This window comes from Garra rufa, chromosome 10 (genome assembly GCF_049309525.1).
Source record: "Garra rufa chromosome 10, GarRuf1.0, whole genome shotgun sequence".
NCBI lineage: Eukaryota > Metazoa > Chordata > Actinopteri > Cypriniformes > Cyprinidae > Garra > Garra rufa.
In genome coordinates this window covers 37,797,846-37,821,502 of record NC_133370.1, presented here as the reverse complement: position 1 = coordinate 37,821,502, position 23,657 = coordinate 37,797,846, and the positions used below count along the sequence as shown (strand labels likewise).

Below are 23,657 nucleotides of genomic sequence, written 5' to 3'. Positions count from 1 at the left end.
AGTAACTGAGCTCGTGCGCTACAGTAAACGCATTCCGCGCGCTTATGCTGCAGACAAGTTGACAAATAGATATAGAAAGTGCGCTTTGATGCATCCAGTGTAGAAATGGCATTAGGATGTGGCAGACCGTTTTCTTCTGCAAGTTTCAGCTCAAACATATTCGGTTTAAACTCGTCTTAACCAAACGCCCCCCAAAACCACCTCAGCGCCCCCCTTTCAAAATTATTGCCTTCAGCGCCCCCCGATGCTCTCCCAACGCCCCCTGGGGGGCGGTACCGCCCCCGTTGAGAAACACTGATTTAGAACTTTAAAAACAATAAAAACACAACATTAAAGTCCGGCACGATAAAGTCCTTTTAATGGGTACGCAGAATGACCTTGGAGAGAGCTTTACCGAACTGACTGTCGTAACCGAACACGGCCAGGGTTTAAAGGCTGAATGAATGACTGACTGTAGTGTTGGGTGATATGCAAAATTTTTATATCGTCCTATCATCAGCCTGTGAGATCGCCGATACATGATACTATCATGCTATTTTATTTAAAGTGCCCCTATTATGCCTTTTCAAATATGATATTTCATGTAGTGTGTCATGTAGCTGTATGTGAACATAAACTATCTGCAAAGTTGTGACGCCGACAGTGCACTATAAATAAAGTTTTTGTCTATCAAAAAAAAGAGTCGGCTCACATTCGCCTAAACGAGTCGTCAGCAATTCGAATCTTTTTTCTGTAACGGCCACACGTCACGAGCTACACATTTGCGTAATGTCCGCCCACATTCAATTTCGCGAACAACTTGCCCGCCCACAAACAGCAGGCCTACCATTTTCACGTGGATTACATCATGTCAAGAAGACGCCCTGCGCTGTGACAGCCTGTGAGAGTGGATTTGTTTTATATGCCCTTCCGAAAGATGAAACTATCAAGAATGAGTGGTTAACATTAATTTTTTCAACACCTCAGCAGTCTAATGCCAATCTTGTGTTGTGTTCGCGTCATTTTACTGATGACTGCTTTTCCAATCTTGGGGAGTAACGTTACAACGCGGGATTCACCAAACGCTTGGTTTTAAAAAATGGATCAGTGCCCAGTTTATTTGGACCGGCTTGCTCCTCTGAACTTGTACCTGTAAGTATGATTAATAATTGTATTTTCTAGCGATCGTTCAAAATACGTCTTTGTGTACGTTATGGTGTGTAACAACCCCGCACATGTCTTGGTAAGCGGCTAACTTGCGTTTCTGTAGTTCTGTTGTTCAGCTGTGAGTGCAATGTAGTCTAAAAAGTCTTGTGATTGATGCAGCTTGACTGTCTGTCTGCCTTATTAGTTTAAGTAATGATAATGATAAACGATGGCTTAACGCAGTGTTATGGATTGTACAGTGTTGAAGTTCACAACGTAGAGGTGTGCCCGGTTTGCTTACAAAAGCAAATTGCAAACACTGTCCACAGTTAACATATGACACCCACTGAGAAACGTCCTGCTCCGGTCGTGCTTGCAAAACAGTTTCTTGTCGATGTGACACTTCAACCGTTTCATCGTCAGACTCCGGCTCGAATTGATAGGGTAAAATCGAGGCTATCTTTTCTATGCATTAACAGGTCTCCGCAGCTGTCATTCAGTTATGCCAATGGGCGTTTCGTTTTGCGCTGAAGCGGTAGACCAATCCAAAAGGCTGCACCATCTGACCAATCACAGCAGTGAGGGCTCACGGAAAGGAGGGGTTTAGAGAGACTGATTCTTCGAACTGCTTCACACGAGTCGTTTACGAATCATTTAGAAACGGGGTAAAAATAAATCTATTTTTGGAGAAAACTAAAGTGTTTTTTGAACTTGCATACATGTAAACCTGTTTTAAGAGACTATTACAACAATATTAACTACCTTTAACATGGCATAATAGGGGCACTTTAATTAATGATGTACAAAATTCCTTATTCATTTTGTAAGTGTAGTGTAGTCTGGAGCGGTTCCAGTTTACTTTCAGTTTAATTCTCTGCTATCCGCTGTCTTCAGTGAGTGGTAAATGTGTGTGCATGAATGTAAATGAATTTATTTTTCTTTACCTGTAATATTGTGATAATGTTACCGCTGTATGTCTGATCGTTGTCATCAGTTAATGTTGTAGTTCAGTTCATACTGAATGTGAAGAAGTGATGCGTGTGTAATTCATGAATGTTTGGGTTTACTATATACTAGGGCTGGTCCGAAAACCATTTTTTGAGCTTCGAAGCTTCGGTGGGAGGGGCTGAACATATTCTTCTCTCTAATAAAGGCAAGAATCTCTGTATGTCTTTCTGTTTGCATTTTTATTATGTCGAGAACAGTTCATCCAAACGATTTTTGCTGTGGACCCAAGGGAGTGCAGTGTAACATTTTGGTGCAATATGGGCACACCACACGTTCAGAATTAATAAATTGTAATAGAACATTGCTAGTTGGATGCGGTGCGCCTCACGCAGGCAGAGCTTATGCTTCATGAACGGACACCGCGCTAGTAACATTTTTTAACAAACAAATCACTCCCAAATCAGAAATTAGCAGCACAGTAATTACTGGCACCGTAAAGGATAGGCTATTTAAATAAAAGAACGAAAAAATGGCGTGGTGTTTATATATAAATAAATTACTCATACCTAAATTATTTATAAATATATATGTCACGATTTGAGTCGTCCTGTCATCACTAACTCTTGCACTACACTTCATGGACTTCAGCCCCCACAAGCCACTGCACCAATCACTGCATTCACCTGCAGCTCTTTCTCACTGCACTGATTACCGCTCACAGCTGCACCTCATCACACTGACTGCATTTAAGCTTCTCACACACACAGCCACCTGGCGAAGTCTTATTGTTCCATCTGGTCTTTACTTCCGAGCGTTTCTTTCCGTGTTTGTTTTCCCTGTGTTTGATTCCTGGACTACTCCCCGTGTTTTGATTCTCGCTGCCAGCCCCGACCTTTCTGCCTGTTTTTGACCACGATTTCTGCTTGCCCCTTTGTGTTTGTTTTGTTGAATAAATGCTGCAAATGGATCCGTACGTCTCTGACCCTCCTTGTGACAAAATATATATATATATATATATATATATACACACACATTATATATAACGTTTGTGTATATAAGCCTATATATAAAATACATAGCCTATGTATATTATTTTGAAACCCAAAATAAATGAGGCCCAAACATTATTAATAAACGTTTGTTTATTTGAGCACTTCCGTCAGTGAACAAGCAGCCTACAAAACGCTAAAATAAATCAAATAAATAATACATTTAAATATGAAACTAGCCTAAATAAGAATATTAAATTGGCTATTAAACAAACATTCGTTGCAAACACTACTAAAACCTCGCCCAGACCTTCTCCAACAGCTCATCAGAATTACTGGCCCGAGTCTGACTGGAACCGGTCTGTTTTCTCTTTCTCTTCCCCATTGCACAGCTGCTGTTTGTAATAGCAAAGTGATTACATTTATTTTCGTTTATTTAGGTTATAAAGTTAATTTAGAAATATATTTGGAACACTTTTTATTTGTTAAATTTAAGTTTTTGTTTTTTAAAGTAACGACCAAGTCATCACGATTTCAATTAAAATCCATAGATATAAGTACACTTTGCAGAACATGGAAGCGCCAGCGCTATGTGAAACTTCATTTTTGCTCATAAAGGTAAGACTAATATATCATCTGAAACTGTAAAAAAATAATTTAAATAATTCAAATCGAAAACAAAACTCTTCCATTAGCTATAGGCCTAATGCATAAATATTAGGGGTGTAACGGTACGCTAAAATTGTATTCGGTTCGGTACAGTGTCTTGGAGAGCTCGGTTCGGTTCATTTTCGGTACAAAAAAATAAGAACTTACAAAATCTTTATTTTGAAAAGCTGCCAATACACAATAGAATTCTTGCATAAAATAAATAAAAGCGACACATTTGGGTGATATTTTAGATAATATTTTTTTAAGGCTCTGAAATGAAGCGGTTGCAATAAATGTTGTTATCATTATACAAATTAGATTGTTTATGAATGGTTATGGCGATTCATGTTACATTTGCATATTGTATTTTATGAATGAAAGTAAAACTGGCAAGTTGAATCTCTGTCTTATTTATTTAATGTTATCACAGGATAGTTAAATATAGGCTGTGTGTGGGGAAAAAAAGTGCGTGAAATAAGACCACAAAAATCTGTTAATGTGTTAACGGTCTAAACATATACATTTGGACTATATTTTTTTATATACATACGTTTATATGTATTTAAAGTTGAAAGTAAAATAAATTACAATATTTATGTTAAATCATAATCTGCGTGACGCTGCCGTTAATTTGCTTTGATGACGTTCAGGGGCATTCCAAATGAGCGATTATTTTCAGCGAAGGCCAGTGAAGGGAGCAGTGAACACTGCGTAGGGACCCTGTCGATCGGAACGCACCCAAAGAGTATAGAATACCCTATATGTCAATATTTGTTCTTTGACGCACCTTAACCAAAGCGCGAGTTTTACTGTTCGTCACTCAATAGCGTCCGTGCGGAAACTCGCCTAGGAACATTGTTCCGCTGCGCTTAATATCACGCTAATAATAAATTTATATTATTTAATGAAAAAAAATATACCGAAACGGTACGCAAGTGGACCGAACAGGCCGTACCGAAACGGTTCAATACATCCCCGTGAACCGTTACACCCCTAATATGCATTTAGGTATTAAAGGCGCGTCCAATGAGCAAATGGCATCAGGATCGTCAACTTCATCTTTGTGTCAAATACTAGTTTATTAATAAATAATTCAAATATCTCCTTACTTTTTCCCCAACACACTCATGGTAATTATTTTTGCTGGGGCTTTGCGGTCAGCTTTAGCCTACTGCATGCATTTAAACGCGGAGGCGCGGTTGTCATTGCGACAGTCACAGCCCTAGTTTTGCTCTCAAATATTACTCAATTTCTCTCTCTCTTTTTTTTTTTTTTTTGCTGTTTCTGTGTTAGTGGCGCAGCAGTCTGATCTTCTTCATTCATATTTAAGCGTGAATGAGAACCGTTTCGTGGGGGATGCAAGGTGTATGAAAAAAAACGAATATTCGAATCTCAATTTAAAATCGAATGCCAACCCACCGAACGAATATTCGAATAATCAAATATTCTGGTCCAGCCCTACTATATACACACAGATTCTGATAAATCGTATTTAATTCAGCCTAAACCACATTTTACTAGCTCTGTTATCCTAATGACAATGCTGGATAATATAATGCTTACATTTCCTTAGTTATTCAAAAAGCAGCTACAGAAAACAAGCAAAGAACATTTACATTATCAAAGAACATAATCACTGATATTCCCGTTATAATCAGTTAATCTATCTACACTGTATGATGAATAAATCTCTTACCCATTTTCACTGAACACATCCGCAGAGCGATGCCGTGGCCACTCTATGCTTGTGTTTATACCGCGGAAAGTTTCTGAAGCATCCTAGAACCGACTCTTTGCACTGCATCGCGGCGCCTTTTTGACGGATAATAATAATAATCGCCTTGCTATCGCCAAAGGCATCAGCAACAGGCGATATCTCTGACTATCGTCAATACACAATACTATCTTTCGGCAGCACCCTAACAGACTGCCCCAGAAGACTTGGAATATAGTGCACGAAAACGCTTTATAATGCTTTTATATGGCTTAACAGTAACACAGAATAATACACATAATATCCGATTTGGATCGGCTCTCTGTGACCGATACCCAATCTGATGAAGCATGTATCGGAGCCAATACTCGATATGAATATATCAGATCGAAGCATCCCTAAAATCTAGGACGAGAACCTCCTTCCCTCAGCCAGAACACTGAAGAAGTTGTTGATGGGTCTTCCAGCATGACAATGACCCAAAACATACTGCCAAGGTAACAAAGAAGTGGCTTAAGAAGAAGCACATTAAGGTCATGGAGTGGCCTAGCCAGTCTCCAGACCCTAATCCTACAGAAAATCTGTAGATGGAGCTGAAACTTCAAGTTGCTTATTTCACCCACTCATATAACCTTTATGTAATGTGTTTTTTCTGGATTTTTTTGGTTGATATTCTGCCTCTATCCGTTAAAATAAACATACCATAAACATTATTATAGACTGTTACATATAGAGGGGTTTAAAAATAAATGACTTAATTTTGGCTAAGAAAATGAATATTATAGTTTCAAGAAGGAAACAAATATAGCCACCTATGACTTATGTCAGAGGAATATAGTATCCATATCACATAGATTAAAGGGAGGAACTCGTACTGTAAATATCATTGTGTAGGCTGGCATAAAGGTGTACTGTATGCTGTATGTATTGCATATGACATAGCAGGCGGGCAATGGCATGGTTGGGAGGGTTAGTGGTCAGTGGGTGGAGTCTGTGCCCAGTCACCAGTGGGAAGTTTAGGAATGCCACCAGGCGCCATGCCCTGAATCAGTCTGATTCACATGGCCACCAAACCTCCACCTACAGCAAGGAACAGGCAGTTCAGACACACCACCCCATTCTACTCTCCTGCACACAAAGAACACTTTTGTCCACACACAAATATACACAGTGGTACATTTCCTCCGCAGTTCTGGGTAGCCTGTTGTGTGGACTGACAGCAGATGACTGCCTTTTCCAGGCCGAAACACAAACATTATGCAATTAGAGTTCAGGGAAAGGGCTGTGTTTGGGGCGTTGTGGGAGGAAACTGTCTTACCAAACTATCACTAATCATCTCATCACTGTAGGCGATGTTGGTTCCACTGTTGGTTCCAACTTATGACAGAGCACAATCACCAGACAAAATGACAACACATAGGGATTGCATGCTTGTGCACATTTCAAAGCACTGAGTGCCATTGACATCATGGCACCACGATGAGGGCACAGTGCCATGGTGCTCTGCAATCTGCATTCACTCGCTGTGCCACAATAACAGCAGTCATTCACTTTACCATAGAGAGTACTATGGCTATTTTCATGGCAAGATCAACATATTTTAAGAGAAACCGTAGTCATGAAAAGACAACAACCACAACAATTGACATTTTTCATTGCAACATCTGAAATAAAAAGAAAAAAAAAAACGTATTAATCCTTGTAAACACTTTTAAACTAAAGCAGTACATTCCAACAAAGTATGTTTTACAGACAGAGGGGTCTGACAAAAAGTAGAGATACACCAATTGCAATTTTCTTGGCCAATTCTGATTTCAGATTTTTCTTTAAGTGTGACCTGCTGATTCCAATTTTCTAAGAACTATAATTGATAGCATATACAAACATAACCTATACTTTTTTCCCAATGCAAAAATATTTACATAATAAAAAAAGTATTAGACTTTATAACAACACAAAATGCTGTGTGACTGAAAAGAGGTAGAAATAAAAATGAACTGAAAATGAGTTGCTGTACAGTATATAACAAAACAGATGTCATTTCCCACTGTTTGGTCATTTTTTCCCTAACCTTATTAAATGTTTCAACTTTTACATCAAATTCTTACATTGTTTCAATTAATTCTGTTTATCAATATTAAGAAACTGTAGAGTTGATACCATTCAAACTCTACTCCACTGAACTGACTGTTTGATGAAGCTGAGGTGCCATAAAAGCATTTACACCACAAAACTGCAAATAAATGTCATGAGATTAAATTTAGATTTAAACATAAGGTTTAAACATACAAATAAGAAATGTAGGGAAAAATGCAATGATACTTAAAATACTATGAAACCAAAGTACCAGTAGGTAGCGGCAAATGACTGTTTTAATGAGTGAGTCATTTAGTCCTTAATTCAACCAATTCACTCAAACGGCTGATTCATTCATGAACAAGGCAAGTGACTGTCTTTATGAATGGGTTACTAAATCATTGACTCACTGAATTAGTTAAAAAACGTGGATTCATTTAGCAACGAAACACTGCTTGATGCTCAGAGACACTACAGTTCTGCTGTCACTTTGATTGGAGCCATTGTCATCAGTAAAATTGAGCAAAAACAGTCAATATTGTGTCTAAAATGTAAGTCACTTAATTTTAACTTCTTGTTTATTGAACTACTACTGTATTGCAATCGTACTGATATTTAAGGAAATATCAATGTTGCTAACCTAAATCATATATTAAAAACATGTAATTAATAATACTAAGCAGAGCCATCTGCTGTTCAAAACTAAGCTCAGACTCGATTTGAGAAAGAAACACAATGTGTTAGAAAAATCTCAGAATTGATGCCAAATCATTTCTCGATTTCTCGAATCATTGCAACGATTTGTCGTCCCATCCCTAGCAAATATATTTGTATTCGATATGATCAGATGCTTAACTGCAGTTTTCTCACTGCTGTCATTTGTGTTGTGTTTATTTTGGAAAACAGCTGTTTGCTTATATTAAACCTTTTTTTTTTTACCCTAAGAGAAAAAAAACTAAAAACACATAACAGCATTTTTTGTTTGTATCTTTGTAAAACTTTCCCACACTCTACTTTGCCTTTGTTTGCATTTCTTGACATAAGAAGACATAAGGGTGTCTTCTCCTGGTGTATTCCATGCAGGAGGGCTGAATTACAGTCTTATGCTACAGGGCCATACTGGTCAAATAGGAAAAATCTTACTTCTCTCTAATGTTTTGAAGTAAACATGCAAACCCACACATTTTTCTCAATTAATGGAGTTTCATTCATGTAAAAATATACCTCATTGTCATGTTCTAGCCTTGTTATTTTTATCTTTCAATAAAAATCTACAACTGTATGTCCTGCGGGTTTTCCCTGTGGTACCAAAAATGCTATGGAGTATCACTTTTTTTTGTATCAAAGTTATAAATTCCAGTATATTCCGCCGGGGAAAGTGCCACCACAAATAGAGTGTAAATCGGTGACACTGCTATGCAGTACATAACCTACATTTCATATACAGTATACTCTATAATTTTAATTTCTCTTTTCCATTTTCTCAGAACTGGATTAGCCTGCAACATAACTTCACAAACTTCAGTGAACTTGCGCTGCCGCACATATGTACAACAAACAGCCTAATAGAGCCTAATGAAACAGGAGTGCAAGAATTTTAAAATATACATTTTGCTAAAATATTTGTTGTTAGACAAATGTGCCAAATGTAGAATTTAGTGTAAACCAACACATTTTTATGATAAAAATGTATTTTATAAATGATTGTTAAGCTAGACTATTGTAATAGGGTAATCCAAATAGCCTAATACAATTAGTCTGTGCGTTTAATTAATTTATTTTCATTTTTACTTTAGTGACTTTTTACCCCTGCTTTAAGAAATATTATTTTTGTTTTTAGATTGCATTCTAACATTGTTACATTACAATGTCTTCTTAATCCTTTTCACATATTATATACACAGTAGCACAGACTACATAGTTACATTCACTATATTTATTTTCATAGCCTTTATGTGTCATTGAACAACAGTGATCAGGATATAACATTTCAAGACAAAAAAACAATAAAAAAAAATCTGTATTTATTTTAATATTTGTTTTTTTTTTTTGTCTTGAAATGATACATGCTTAATATGAGCACAAAGCAGGATTATATTTGTGGCAAAACATAAACTTGACTTACTAAATTTCTATTTCTTTCTATGTCCATTACTTCTATTTTAATTAATAACTTTAATTTATTTCTATTTTAGATTATTAAATACTTTTTCCCTTTTCTGTATGGTGGACACTCTTAAATGTTACTGACCTATTTAATAAATATCACCGTAACTTTTATGCTTTATTACATACTGCCAATGGTGCTGAACTGTGATGAATTGTAGTATATTTTTATCCAGATCAGGTATCAAAATTATATTATACCAGTGTACTGTGCTTGTATTTAAGGCCCATACAACTCAGCCCTATAACTTAACCAAGAAAGTCACAGAATTCAAATAATTTTATCTTTTCAGAAACAGACTGAACAGTCACAATTGTTACACTTGACAAGCATGAATCATATAGGTCAGCCAGCCTGAACAACAGCTTCACTCATGAGTTAGATACAGTGTTTGAAACTATTGATAGGCAGTGCAGACATAAGGAGAAACAGAGCCACAGGCAGGGAGTTGGTTGACAGGGTGCTCATGTATCTGAAAAATGAACTTCAGGTCCTTAAGCAAACACTGATTGAATGCAGGATTCTGTAACTGTATCACGAACAATGGGTGGCAAAGCAAAGCGCTGACGGCTCCGAGACTGCGTGGGACAGCAGGAAATTCATCAACTCCTTTTGGAGGATGATATTCAAACATTACACACCTGCCATCAATGCTGAATCACAAGGACTTGTGCTGAGTAATTCTTTTCAAAATTACATGCATTCAGCTGCATAACGTCATTTTTACAAGGGAGGAGAACAACTCTCCTTCGTCTCTAGCCCCTCTTTCATATTCCATATGCCAGTTTATGTAAAACTGTTGTTAACAAACTAATAAATCTATATCTATATTAATCTTTAGGTCCAGTATAGAATGAAGACTATTCACATTATATCTTATATATATATATATATATATAAATAATATAGTAAGTTAATTCTAATACACAACAGAGAAACTGTTTGTGTCTTAAGAGCGTTGTTTCAACACAATACATGAAACTACTACACAAAGGTTAAAGGGATAGTTCACCCAAAAATTAAAATTCTGTGATTTGCACATTGAGCAATTTAATAATGTCTTTTCTATGTCTCTGTGCCTTGACAGTGGTAGGACCCTTGCTGTCTATGGAGGATCAGAAAGCTCTCGGATTTCATAAAAAAATATCTTAATTTTGTTTCGAAGATGAACAAAGGTTTGGAATGACATGACAGGGTTTCTGCAGATATGAACAAGTGAAATTTAAGACTTTTTAAGACCTTTTTAATACCACCTTATATGAAATTTAAGACCTAAACCTGTAATGAAATAGATATTATATTACATGCATACATGTAATATTTAATGTGTTTAATGTAAAAAGTAAACACAATTTCATGGCTGTCATAAATTAAATTTATTACTACGATATACAGTGAACTTTTCATATCAGCAGATACTATTCCACACAAAATATCCCCATAAAAGTACCACTAGAAATATCTGATGTAAAAAAAAAAATTCTGAAGCAATATTTTCATCAGTGCTCTATTAGCTTTTACATCTTAAATCTGCATATTTGATTTACCTTCATAAAGGCCTTTTTTTTTACTTTTGAAATGTATGCATTACCTTTGAAATTTATTTTATGAATTTATCAATAAATTCTAAATGGCTGTTAGCAGTGAGATTACACAATTTACACTGCAAAATTAAAAGTGAGATTAATGTTTTAAATACATTTATTGATTTATAAATATATAAATTAGAAATGTTGGGTGTGGAGGCATACTTTTAAACACACTAAACTACCAGCAGGTGGCGGTAAGTCACTTCATGAGCGAGTTATTTCAACTGATTTGAGCAAAACGCTGAATCATAGCAGAACGTTGCTAGGAGAATGCTTCTGCTGCGATCCTTGTTTGGAACTATTTTCGTTGGTGAAACAGAACAAAACAGTGAAAATATTTTGTCTAATATGTAAGTAACTACTTGACTAACTACTTGTTTATTGAGCTAAAATTAATGTAACATTTGTAATTGTGAGAATATTCAGCAAAAAGCTCACTTGGTATATTACTGAACTATATCATGTTATAAATAAACTATACATTTTAAATTTTTACCTCAGTGTGTTTCTTTAGAGAGCTGTTACATTCATTAGTTTTAAAGTATGTCACAAATAGACCAGAAATACACTATCCATTATCAATTTCTGTTTACGTTGAATGTATTAAAATATGAATCTTTCTTGCCTTTCGATGCTTCGCAAACGTTAGTTGTTTTTGTCACTTCAGTTTTAATCAGGCGGTTTGTTCGGTCCGGCAAGGAAAAAAAAAATTTTTTTAAAGTATCTCCAAGGCTGGCGGTCAGCTAGCTCGACCTATATTTATTATTATTATTGAGAACATTATATACAGAAAAAGGTAGTTTGACCTGTATTCTGCTACTGCGATTCTGTCTGAAGACGCAGTAACTTCCACAGGAGGAGAAAAAAATCTACAGGTGTTAGCAACTGGCCTTAGCCAAGCCCTATATTCAGTTTTTTCAAGCTAAGTATTGCTAAACTTGCACTTCCCCAAAGCTAAATCCATTTTACTTCTGCGGTACAATCCGAGAGAGACTCGCGCCAATAACAGAAAGCTGATTGGCTATTGCATGTTGGTCTCATTTGTAGTTTAAATACAGCAAATTATATTTGGAATAGTGAAATAAAGAACTACAACACCACGGAAACAACAAAAAGAGAATTTAAATGAGCTTTAGAGGTAGCGTTACATGGACATCGGAAAAATAAGACCTGTGTGAAATTATTTAAGACCTAGAACAGCGAATTTAAGACTTTTTAAGGCCTAAAATTTAGATTTTTAAATTTTAGACTTTTTAAGACCCCGCGGAAACCCTGCATGAGGGTGAGTAATTAATGACAGAATTTTCATTTTGGGTGAACTATCTTTTTAAACTTGGATGCCACATCTACATGCAAAAAGAAAGAAGACCTGAGAAAAAAAAAAAAAAAAAAAAAAAAAAAAAGTCTGTCAACATGCTCCACAAGAAGGAGGAGGAGGATTTCAATCAAAGTCCCTTTCAAGAAAAGTCCGTTTACTCAGCGGAGCTTTTAACGGCAGCTGCAGTGATGCAATAACTTTATCAATAAGTGATTCACGCTTTCATTTAGAATTGCGCAAAGTAATAGGAGTGAACAGTCTTTGATTTCAATACATATGTTATTGTTTTACTAGAATTGCCCATGTTCTGCCACCCACTAACAAGTGAAAATGTAAATTGGTGTCATAAAGTAACTCACATTTGAAAAATGGTCTTAATCTTAGAGGCAAAGCACATAATGTTCTGCTAACACCTATTTTACAATTTAAGGGTAAACTCCAGCTGCGTGATGAGATATTACACCCTTAACTGATCATGGGGTGCATGTACACCAGAAAATTCACTTAATTGGTAACTAATGCCCACTAGGTTTGGGTTTTAAGAACCGATTCCAATTTTAGAACCAAATTTTCAATAATCCTGAATTTGATAAGACATGCGTTTGAATTCCTGTGTGCACATTTTAATGTGATTTTGAACTTGATTAGTGAATGATTCATGTGTAATAGTTTATCCAATGAAAAACAATGATATTTTAGTATTCTTTAGTCAAAATCAGAAAATAAATAAATAAATAAAAAAAGCCCTTCACTACCATTCTGGAATGGTGTTCCTTAGCTGATGACGTCAGTTTGACTGAACCACTCCCCTCCAACCGTTAGTTTGCTACGAGCAAGAGATGTGCACTGAAGTAAAACCCTTCCCTTCATTTAATATTTAGTTTTAGTTGGAAATACGGAAGAGGGGAAATAACTCAATTCAGTACTCAGACAGTTTTCTGTGCACGCAGCACAAACACAAAGGGCCACAAGAGTGTGCAAACACCGAACTGTGTTCTCTTTCACAACATACAAAATCACGTACACAATAATTTCAAAATACCCATCTTGGCAAGTATCCTTAAAAACAGTTATTTATGTCTTAAGTGAATAAACAAAAGAAAAACAGTTCACTGTTCACTCACTGCTCTTCACTGAATAACTTTTGTAGCTTTAACAAGGATTTTTTTTATCTATATGTATGTACTGAAGACTATGCAATAATATTTTACATTTCATTATTCAATTTCTGCGCAAATAAAGCAAATGCTTTATTTATGCTAAACTTATTTCCACATAAAGCATGTTCCACACTTTATTTTCTTATTCATGCATATTCTTTTTGTTTAAAAAAAAGTGGTAGTGTAAAAAACTTTTTACAGCAAGCTGTTTTGTTGCATTTGCCTTTAAATGCTAATGAGCTCTGCTCAATTCACACAGACAAGATGCTAAGAATGGCTTATGAAGATTTAAAAAATACCACTGGGTGGATTTTTATCATCATAGAGTGGTTGTGTACACACACTGCCAACACACATTTATGTTTAAACAACATGTAAAAGTGGGTTTTGCATCCGTTGACCCTCTAAGTGTACTGGCCTGCTTTTTATTTATTCATTCAAAATTTAGCAAATTCCGTAACATTTCTCATTACAGTAAATTTCATTTTTATGGCTGGATTTGGCAAGTCTGTGTTTTCCGCAATGAGGAAATCATAAGGCCCTACTTGTGTGCAATTTTTGGAGCAGTTATCAGAGTATCCGATATTACAAAACTAATATCCGGTTATGGAAAAATGCTTAGATATCAGAAAAAAGAAAATGGATTAAACTGATTATCTGTAAATCTCTAGCTCTCATTTTATTCAATTATAGGCTTTTGACAATCACATTAGGACAATCACATTAGGTCACATCACAAATCCTGTTTTTCCATTCCTAAATGTTACTTTTTTCCATTACTTTTGTTAAACCACTCAAGATACTTACAACTTTTATCATTTTAAATTTAAAAAAGGAACTCTTGTTTTAGTAATAGTTGATTAGCCAGTCGACAGACTGGAAGTTTTCTCCTGCTACCATATCATCACCTGAACTTGATCAGGGCAACTGGGCACTAATCTGATAAAAACAGAAAAGGCTTATTCAACATCCTGGTTACACTGCTGATGATACAAAGAGGTATTGTACTGAATGCCTGAAAAAAAGAAAAACACTTCCATTCACAATATAGATGTGTCCCCATGGTCAATCAGTCAAAAAGTGACATGACAATAGGGGTGGGAGAAAAAAATCGATTCTCCGATGCATCGCGATTCTCTCTTCAACGATTCTGAATCGATTCCTAATATTTCAGAATCGATTCTGAGCTTGTTTTTTTCCCGCATATGGCACGTTTGCGCGCTAGAGACGCTGCCAGCTTCATTGCACAGAATTTGCACTGTGAGACTCGTGCGCACTGCTTGACATTGTATGCTTCCACCCGCCGTGTTTTACTTAAGTTATGCTTTCATTTATGCCGTCTGGAATGCAGTACTAGGCTATTAGATGCACTGACAGACTTTCGCGCGCGCTTTGTGTTTGTTCGTCCTAAAGCTTGATTGCAGATGCGGTTAAATGCACTTGCGTTTTCGAATAGTTTTAAACGAAATTGTACATACAGTCAGTTATGTTTTCAGAGCAGGACAAAACATCTGATATATCGAAATAGATCTGTGCATCAGTGGCGTTCCGTCCATATAAGCTGCTAATGCTCCGCATACCCAGTAGAGGTCGACCGATGTATCGGTTTTGCCGATTAATCGGCACCGATAGTTGATTGGCCGAACTATCGGTTATCGGCAAAAATCCTTGCCGATAGTTTTTCCGGGTTGCATTCTTTGCTGAAGCGACTCACGCTCCGCTCCGCTGTCATAGAGTATGAGAGGTTAAGCCCCAGACCAATGTTTAATGTCAGGATTGTTACCATATATTTGTATTGATTTATATTCAGCTGGTCATATTCTTAGCCAGCAAAGTTGCAGATTTAAAGACGTGATGTGAGAAGGTAAACTGTGTTCATTCAGCCGACAGAATCCTGCCGAGTGACAGCGCGCCATAGTTTTACATTACAGATCTGTCCCAAATCATTGTTAATGTTCATAAAGACTTGACCCTGGGCTGGAAGATTGAGTATTGTGCATTTAAGGAAAATATGTTTTTATTTCTGTACCTCTAATAATGTCTGTATGCTTCATATAGAGCTATAATTTATGTTTTAGCCTTTTCGTCAGGCAGCGGAAGCATGGTAGTTACGCACTTAATTTTAAAATGCCATTTTTCTGTTCTTATTTTTTTAATAACTGATCAACAAAAAGATCTATTAAAAATTTAGATAAAAATGATACAAAACGAAATTCGTTAAAGAAGGGATTTTACACAAATAAAAACGTACGAAGTGTTCAAAAATTGTGTCTGACCCTCTCCAATTCTCCAGGCGTATTGCCGTCTAATTCATACCACGTCCTTTATGACATTTACAAATTACACAAACTTCTTTCGTAATTAACATATTAAACTGAAACAAAACAAATAATATTTAAACAGAAATGTAAAACAGAAAATAAATTTCTGAAATGGCTGCAATTAACGATATAGATCGCACTTTCTCTTTCCGTTTGGTCTGTTCTTTTGCCGCTTTTTTGATCATTCTTGAAGTAAACATTTGCCCGTTTGGTGATTAAATAAACTGTTTTAGATTTCTGCTTGAACTACACAACGTGCCCTGTGTGTGTTTGATACCTGCAAGTTATCCGCGCAACGCAGCGCTGCACTTTTGTCCGGTTTCATTAAGGGTGGGTAAAAAAATGGATTCTCCAATGCATCGCAATCCTCTCTTCAATGAGCTTGTGTTTTCCCGCATATGGCACGTGTGCGCGCTAGAGACGCGGCGGGCTTCATTGCACAGGATTTGCACTGTGAGCTACGTGTGCATTGTTTGACAGTGTGAGCTTTCAACCGCAGTTTTTTACTTAACATAAGCCTTCATTTCTGCCGTTTGTAATGCAGTACTATTAGATGCACTAAACTTGCGCACTGACAGACTTTCACTTGTGCTTTGGGTTTGTTCGTCCTAAAAAGCTTGATTGCAGATGCGGTTAAATGCACTTGCATTTTCGAATACTTTTATACGAAACTGATGTACAGTACACACAGTCAGTTATGTTTTCAGAGCAGGACAAAAAATCTGATATATTTAAATAGATCTGTGCATTCGTTTTAATAAAGCCTGTTAAAGAAGCTATTGTCTACGATCTCATCAGTAATAATCAAATGATAAAGAAAAAAGAACACTTATTTTAAATAAGTAATTGTTTAAAAAAGTAGCCTGCTTATATAATGGAGAAATCAATTTGATATAAAATGTAAATAAAAATGTACCCATGTGCAGTAATATTGAAAACTGAGAATGTGACAAATGGTTATATTTAGTTGATATTGAAAATCGTAATTAAATTGAATATTAATTTAAGATGGCAGTACTGACATACAGAGATTCCAAATATAAACAAAAAGCATAAAAACTGCAATTTTACATATTGTTAAAATGTAAAGGTTCCCACCCCTTTACAATGAGCCCATTTGTAACATCAACTAAGATTGATGAAAGCCATAGAATAGAAGTGTTGTAATATTGTTAAATTTTGAAGTTTATTTTGTTAACATTAATGAACTATGAAATAACTTTAATGATCAGTATATAATTAATATTAATATTTTTATTCACTTACAAAGTATGGTTTAGTATTTTATTCTAAATAGTAGAGCACTATTTTAGTTGCCGTTCAGTATCCATTTTCAAAAACTATCGGTTAATTAATCGGTATCGGCCAGTGTGGTCCAACCTAGCTATCGGTATCGGTAAAAACCAATATCGGTCGACCTCTAATACCCAGGCTGTCAGAGAGACTGCGTTCACGTGTTAAATAATATAAACATGCTTATAAGTTGATCCCTTATTTGAGATAGAATCTTCCGGGCAAGCAGATTCTCCGCATCTTTCTCGAATTGATGCGCATTCTCTGTTTTACTGTCATGCGCATGATTTCATTCACGGGATAAGCTGTCCGAGAAGCGCTCGCCCAAGCGGAAAAACGCGCTGTTGCTGCCAGATCCTGATTGCCGAAAATCATAGTGTTTAATGCACAACTTACTCGACTAAATTAAATGAAAAACAAACAAACATCCTAACTGTATATTATCGTAATTTCTCAACAATTCAAAATGTGAAAGTCCACTGAAAAAAAATAGCCTATATAAAATGTCTATAATTATTTAAAAGAATAATAAACAGGAAAAAGAGGAAATGTTAAAATATGATGTCTCTGATTTTATTGGTTTGTAAATAATCTAAAGATATTATTATTTTTGGTATTTCTGGTGGTTTTAGCACGGTTTTAGCACACACACACACACACAAAAAGTCACCGTTCGCCACTGCTGTGCATTAGTTTGTTAAAGCTGCCCGTCTATGATCTCATCAGTAATAATAAAACGGCAGTAATGCTGAGGAAAAAAGAAAAACTATTGTCTGTAAACTTTCAGATACCTAAAGAACACTTATTTTAAATAAGTAATTGTTTTAAAAAGTACCTTGCTTATATAATTTAAAAAAATAAAATTGGCACAAAATAAATTTGATATAAAACATAGGCTATATGAAAATGTAGCCATGTGCAGTACTATTTAAACTAAGAATGTGAGCATCATGATATTTAGTTGATAATGAAAACAGTAATTAAATTAAATTGAATCTTGAAACCAGTGAAGATTGACACCTACTTTTACAGAGATTTCAACTATAAACAAAAAGCATAGAAACTGCAATTTTACATGTTTTTAAAATTGGAAAGTTGTATTTGCACTGCAGAAGAATTAATTGGGGAAAAAACGTAGATCAAGAATCATTTTGGAATCGGATCGTGACTCCCAGAATCGAAATCGGATCGGATCGTGAAGTGCCTGAAGATTCCCACCCCTACATGACAACCCATTCAAGTGTAAAGCGACAAATCAAAACATTGCCTCATAGTGCCTCATTGGTGGCACAACACAGTAAAAGCAAAACCCACATCATAGTTTTATGAGCTGTGGTTAGTAATAGATACCTTTACAAACACCTTTATTAACACAAAATTACAAAGAACAAATTGAGGTGAATGATGTAATCAGTGAATGTTATTCCTACCAAAAAATACAACATCTGCACTACAGATTGCAATTAGAGGTCTTGTTAAACTAATTACACCTTAAAGACATAATTTCAGCTTTGTGGTTGTAATGAACATTTACAACTAGTAAACTAAATTCAGTGCTAAACTTAGTCTAAACTTAGTGCTGACCATATGATCATAAATGAATATCCCTACCCTGCCCATCTCCCAATATAACTATTTCAAAACTAACTTTAAAATAATCTTAATACCAAACATTATCCAAAAACATCCCATATCATGCCTATATCTAATGAGTATTTCTCATTGCAAACAAACTGAATATTCAAATCTTAACTCAAAAGGCCACAGGGCTCTGGAAAAAAAGGGCCCTGGTTTGGAAAAACCGGATAGCCCTCCATCATCTCCCATGTCCTGCCATTACTGGCCAGTACCGCACAACATATGTCATGTCCAGCGGACTGAATATGAGCTGTGAAATTAAAGATCAAGTGAAAGCAGGATTGGAAAAAATGTTCTTGGCAGAGGCATTACTCTCCACAAGGCTATTGAAAGGATTGACATTAACACTCAAGCAGACTGCTGACAAAAAAGTACACCACCATGAGTAAACACTGGGGGCTGAGAGCTGGGAGTGGGGCCTGTTAAATGTTAACACACCACAATTACATCATGAGCAAAACCACAATATTAAACATGATATATAAAACCAGTGGTGAATAAATCACCACTGCAGACTCAAAGGCAGAAAAACAGTCGCACTCATCACAACGAGCTAATACATCCAGTAAGGCATTGATCTGTACTGGATTTTGCGCACAAGTCAATGAGCAGTAAAAGTCCTAACTGCTGTGAAATTGACTGGTCTAAATGCTTCACTATAGTAATGCACTGTACACACGCATGCAAAACTTTGCTGAAGGGCTGAATGCGATTTTCAACAGCGTCAACTACTCATGCAAGCCATTTCTTCTGTGATCACTCATCAGAAACTGTTACCGGTTTGAACTCGGCCTGCCATAGAGAAGATTGGCATGTGGCCACATTTCTAAGTGGTGAAGGGATGCTGCTATTAACTTCAGGCACACAGCCAGTGGAGGTAATCCTGGGCTCACTGAGCCTGTCAAAATGAAAGCAATCACCTGAGTCAGCGATCTGCTGACTACATAAGCACGGTGTTAGTTATCAGCTTGCTTCCTGAATTTCTCAATCAATTTTTCAAGCTTCTCTCCTTGTGATTCTCTTTTGATACCTTAAAGGAGAAGTTCACTTCCAGAACAAGATTTACAGATAACTTAATCACTCCTTTGTCATCCAAGATTTCACAAAGTCACAATGTCACAAAGAAATTATGTTTGTTTAAAAGGTCCCATATTGTACACATTTCTGGAGGTTTATTTTAGTTGTTGATGTCCTTAAGAATATATATTTGCAGACTTAGTGCCAAAATCCATCTCAATATATTTTTACAGCTCCTTTTTAGGAGCTCTGTCAAGAGCAGGTCAATTTTGGCCCATCTAATTAATATTCATGAGCCTCTCTTCTGATTGGCCTGTTGTTTTCTGAGTGACGCACAGCCAGGCCAACCACAAGTAACTACAGTCATGTATGCTGTAGCCTAACCCAGAGCCTAGCCTGCTGTGGCTTGATGATACTCAACAGGATATTTCAGAACGATCATTAATGTTTTTTTTTCAAACACCGAATGCAGTAAGCTACGTAACTGTTGCTTTAGTAAAGCCCCTTTCACAATGCGCGCTGATTCCGGAAAATTACGGGAATGAGCGCTGTGAACAAAAGCCAGAACCAAATGCCAAAAAGGCAGTGTTGTAGTGATGATGCACGTTACCCTGCGACTCTTCACTACGAAAAAAATACGTGCAAAGTGGAATGAAGCAGAGATCAGGGAGCTCCATACTATAAGCACTGAAGCACAGATCCTTCATCAGGTTAGTTTCAGTTTAGTGAAATGTACGCGTCGCATTACACCTCACATCCAAATGTTACATGTCTTTTTTCCGGAAAACAACTTTGAATGAACCAAATTAAACAATTCCGGAACAAATCATGGGACACATTATCCGTGTATTTTCCGGAATCGCTGTGTGAAAGAGGCTGAAGCTGACGTGCCACTGGTCTCTTATATTCACGTTGTTTGGAAGCCTGTGCAATGATGACTGAACAGGGTTTTCTCGACTTGTTTCCGTGTTGTTGTTGTTGTTCAGCAATGGCATGGACGCGATGTTGTCTTTGGGTTTCACAAAAGGAGGGTGGGACAGTGGTTGGTGCTCGGGGTGGTGACTGAAGGCGGTGACTGAGTAGATCGGACGTCACATCGTTACGGAAGTCACAGCGGCTCGTGAAAAGAAACAGCTACTTTAAGCAGGCTGTGTGCAGTTTGCTGTGGATTGACTGTTTTGAAACTTATATGGTAGTTACATAGCCCCTAGACCTCAGTTATCATGAAAACAGCCAGGAAATTTCGATTTTGACAATATGGGACCTTTAAAAGTCCATATTGTGGACTTCTATGGTGCCCCCGAGTTTAAACTTCCAAAATGCAATTTAAATGCAGCTTCAAATGGCTTTAAATGACCCCAGGCAAGGAAGAAGAGTCTTATCTAGCAAAATGATTGTTTGTTTTTTTAATAATTTTTTTTTTTTTTTAATAATTATATATTTTTTAACCTCAAAGGCTCATCTTGTCTAGCTCTTTGTGAACTCCAACTTCAAAATCATCCTACATCGCTGCAGAAGTACAGATCCAGTGTTTACCAAGTGAACATGCAAAGAAGATCAAACGCTCCCTTTTCCAAAAAAAGATAAAACAGCGATGTAGGTTGATTCTGAAGGTAGAAAAAAAGATGAGATGGAAGTTTTTAGAACATACTAACTGCCATGAACCGGAATACACAGAGTTCACGCAGAGCTAGACAAGAAGCATTTGAGATTAAAAAAATATATAAATTGTAATTGTTTTTAGAAAAAAACCAATCGTTTCACTAGATAAGATCCTTCTTCCTCGTCTGAGATCTTTTAGAGCCCTTTGAAGCTGCATTTAAACTGCATTTTGGAAGTTCAAACTCAAGGGCACCATGAAGAGAGAAAGACATGAACATCTTGGATGACAAGGGGGTGAGTAAATTATCTGTAAATTTTTGTTCTGGAAGTGAACTTCTTCTTTAACATCTGGTGCTCAGTGAAGTCAAAGGTACAACATAGAGCGAGTTGGTCAAAAGCGTAACACACACTTATAATGACACAGAGGGAACGGTCTAGTTCCGGTTAAATTTAAATGTAATCAGATCATTAATCTGCAGGTACCGTAGAACAAATCTTCCTTGGGGCAAGAGGATGCGTGTCTTCAGTCAGCTCTTCACGTCACAGATAAAAAAGAAGAGCCAAGCAGCAGCGGGTTTTGTGGCCTGGCTTGCCTTTACATGCAGGGATACTTATCACACCTAGACCAAGATACAGGGCCTAGGGGCAGCTCTTATTGAACAACAGTCTTTATCTCATTCGCTCTGAGCACTAGTAGTTCAGGCAGCACACTACACTATAAACATACAAACGAGAAATTAACTGCACAGACGGCCTCAAACCATTAATCACCTCCCAAACACACTGAAGGTCTGCAGCAGGGATCTTCCTCTCTTAGAAAAACACACACCCCTACCTGCAGGCCTGGATGAGTCACGCTGTTCTGCCATAATACAAATAATGACACTTTTTATGCCAGTCATTACGCAACCCACTCAGATTTACATGCTGCTGCAATGTAGGTTAAGAGCAACAGCTGCAGTTATACGTGTGACCCTGAGCTTTAAAGCAGCCATACATTCTCCATCTGAATCAACCTTTTGTCCTGCATGACTGTAATTCAGCATTGATCACAAGTGAGTCTTTCTTTGTTCACAATAAGAGGCAGTAATGCAAATAACAATGGCAGTGATGAGGCTGCTGCTTTTAACGTGACAAATGAATGAAGATGCAACAAGAATTTGAGGATTATATAAATTAAAAAAATAAATAAAAATAATGTCTCTGACATATGGAGACTGTTTGATCCAGCACTGCGTGCTGAAGCAGGAAAAGGGTTCAGTGTCATCTTTGGAAAATGACGCCAACATAAGCCATGTGGTTTAATGTAGTTCAATTTCAATATTAGCCCTTAAGTACTATACATTTGAGCACTCCTCACCCAGATATGAAACACTTCCAGATAAAGTAAGTTAGATGGAAAGCTCACATAAGGGCCACAATAACTGTTAAGTTACATAATGAGTTACACTTTTAATATGGTCAATCAAACACCTCTTACAAGACTATTAAATTATGCCTCTCTCAAGGTATCATACACATATTGATAATAAGCAACTCTGTCAAATCTCAATCATATGAAAACAAATAAAGACACTACTAGACTGAGGATGAATCAATTCCCGCCACTGACTTTCCTAACATGCAGGTGAAATCTTGAGATCAGCGCGAGGACAGAGATATGAGGAAACGTTAAAACAATTTGCTCTGTTAATTTGTGTTTATCTGTTACATTTCACGCTCTTGTAAAACTGTTTTTCACAGCAGCGACAGGTAAAGTGTTACAATAATCCGTGATACACACTCTTTTAAATCCTACCTGTCAGACTCGGTGTTCACTCGATAACGCCAGGTGTCTGGTGACTGAACAAAACTTCACTCTGTGTTGGTCCTGTGTGTATACGACAAAGCTCAACGGAGTTCTAACTTTTTATAAATTAGTTTTAGTATGTACTATGCTTTGCTGTATAACCGCTGTCGCTTTCTCACTCATTTCTGCCTCGCGTTTCAGTCGCTAAATTACAGCACCACTCGAGCGTCATTACTCAATCTCACTCGCGCTCTGGCTGT

At 36.7% G+C, this 23,657-nt stretch overlaps 1 protein-coding gene across 1 annotated transcript in view; it reads right to left on the bottom strand.

Annotated features, from left to right (window-relative positions):
- Positions 1-23,620, bottom strand: part of tnk2b (tyrosine kinase, non-receptor, 2b) — a 124,139-nt gene extending 100,519 nt beyond the window's left edge. Inside the window, exon 1 of the mRNA XM_073848674.1 lies at positions 23,407-23,620. The gene's annotated coding sequence lies outside the window, so the exon portion shown is untranslated. The remainder of the gene's footprint in view (positions 1-23,406) is intronic.
- Between the last annotated feature and the right edge of the window lie 37 nt (positions 23,621-23,657).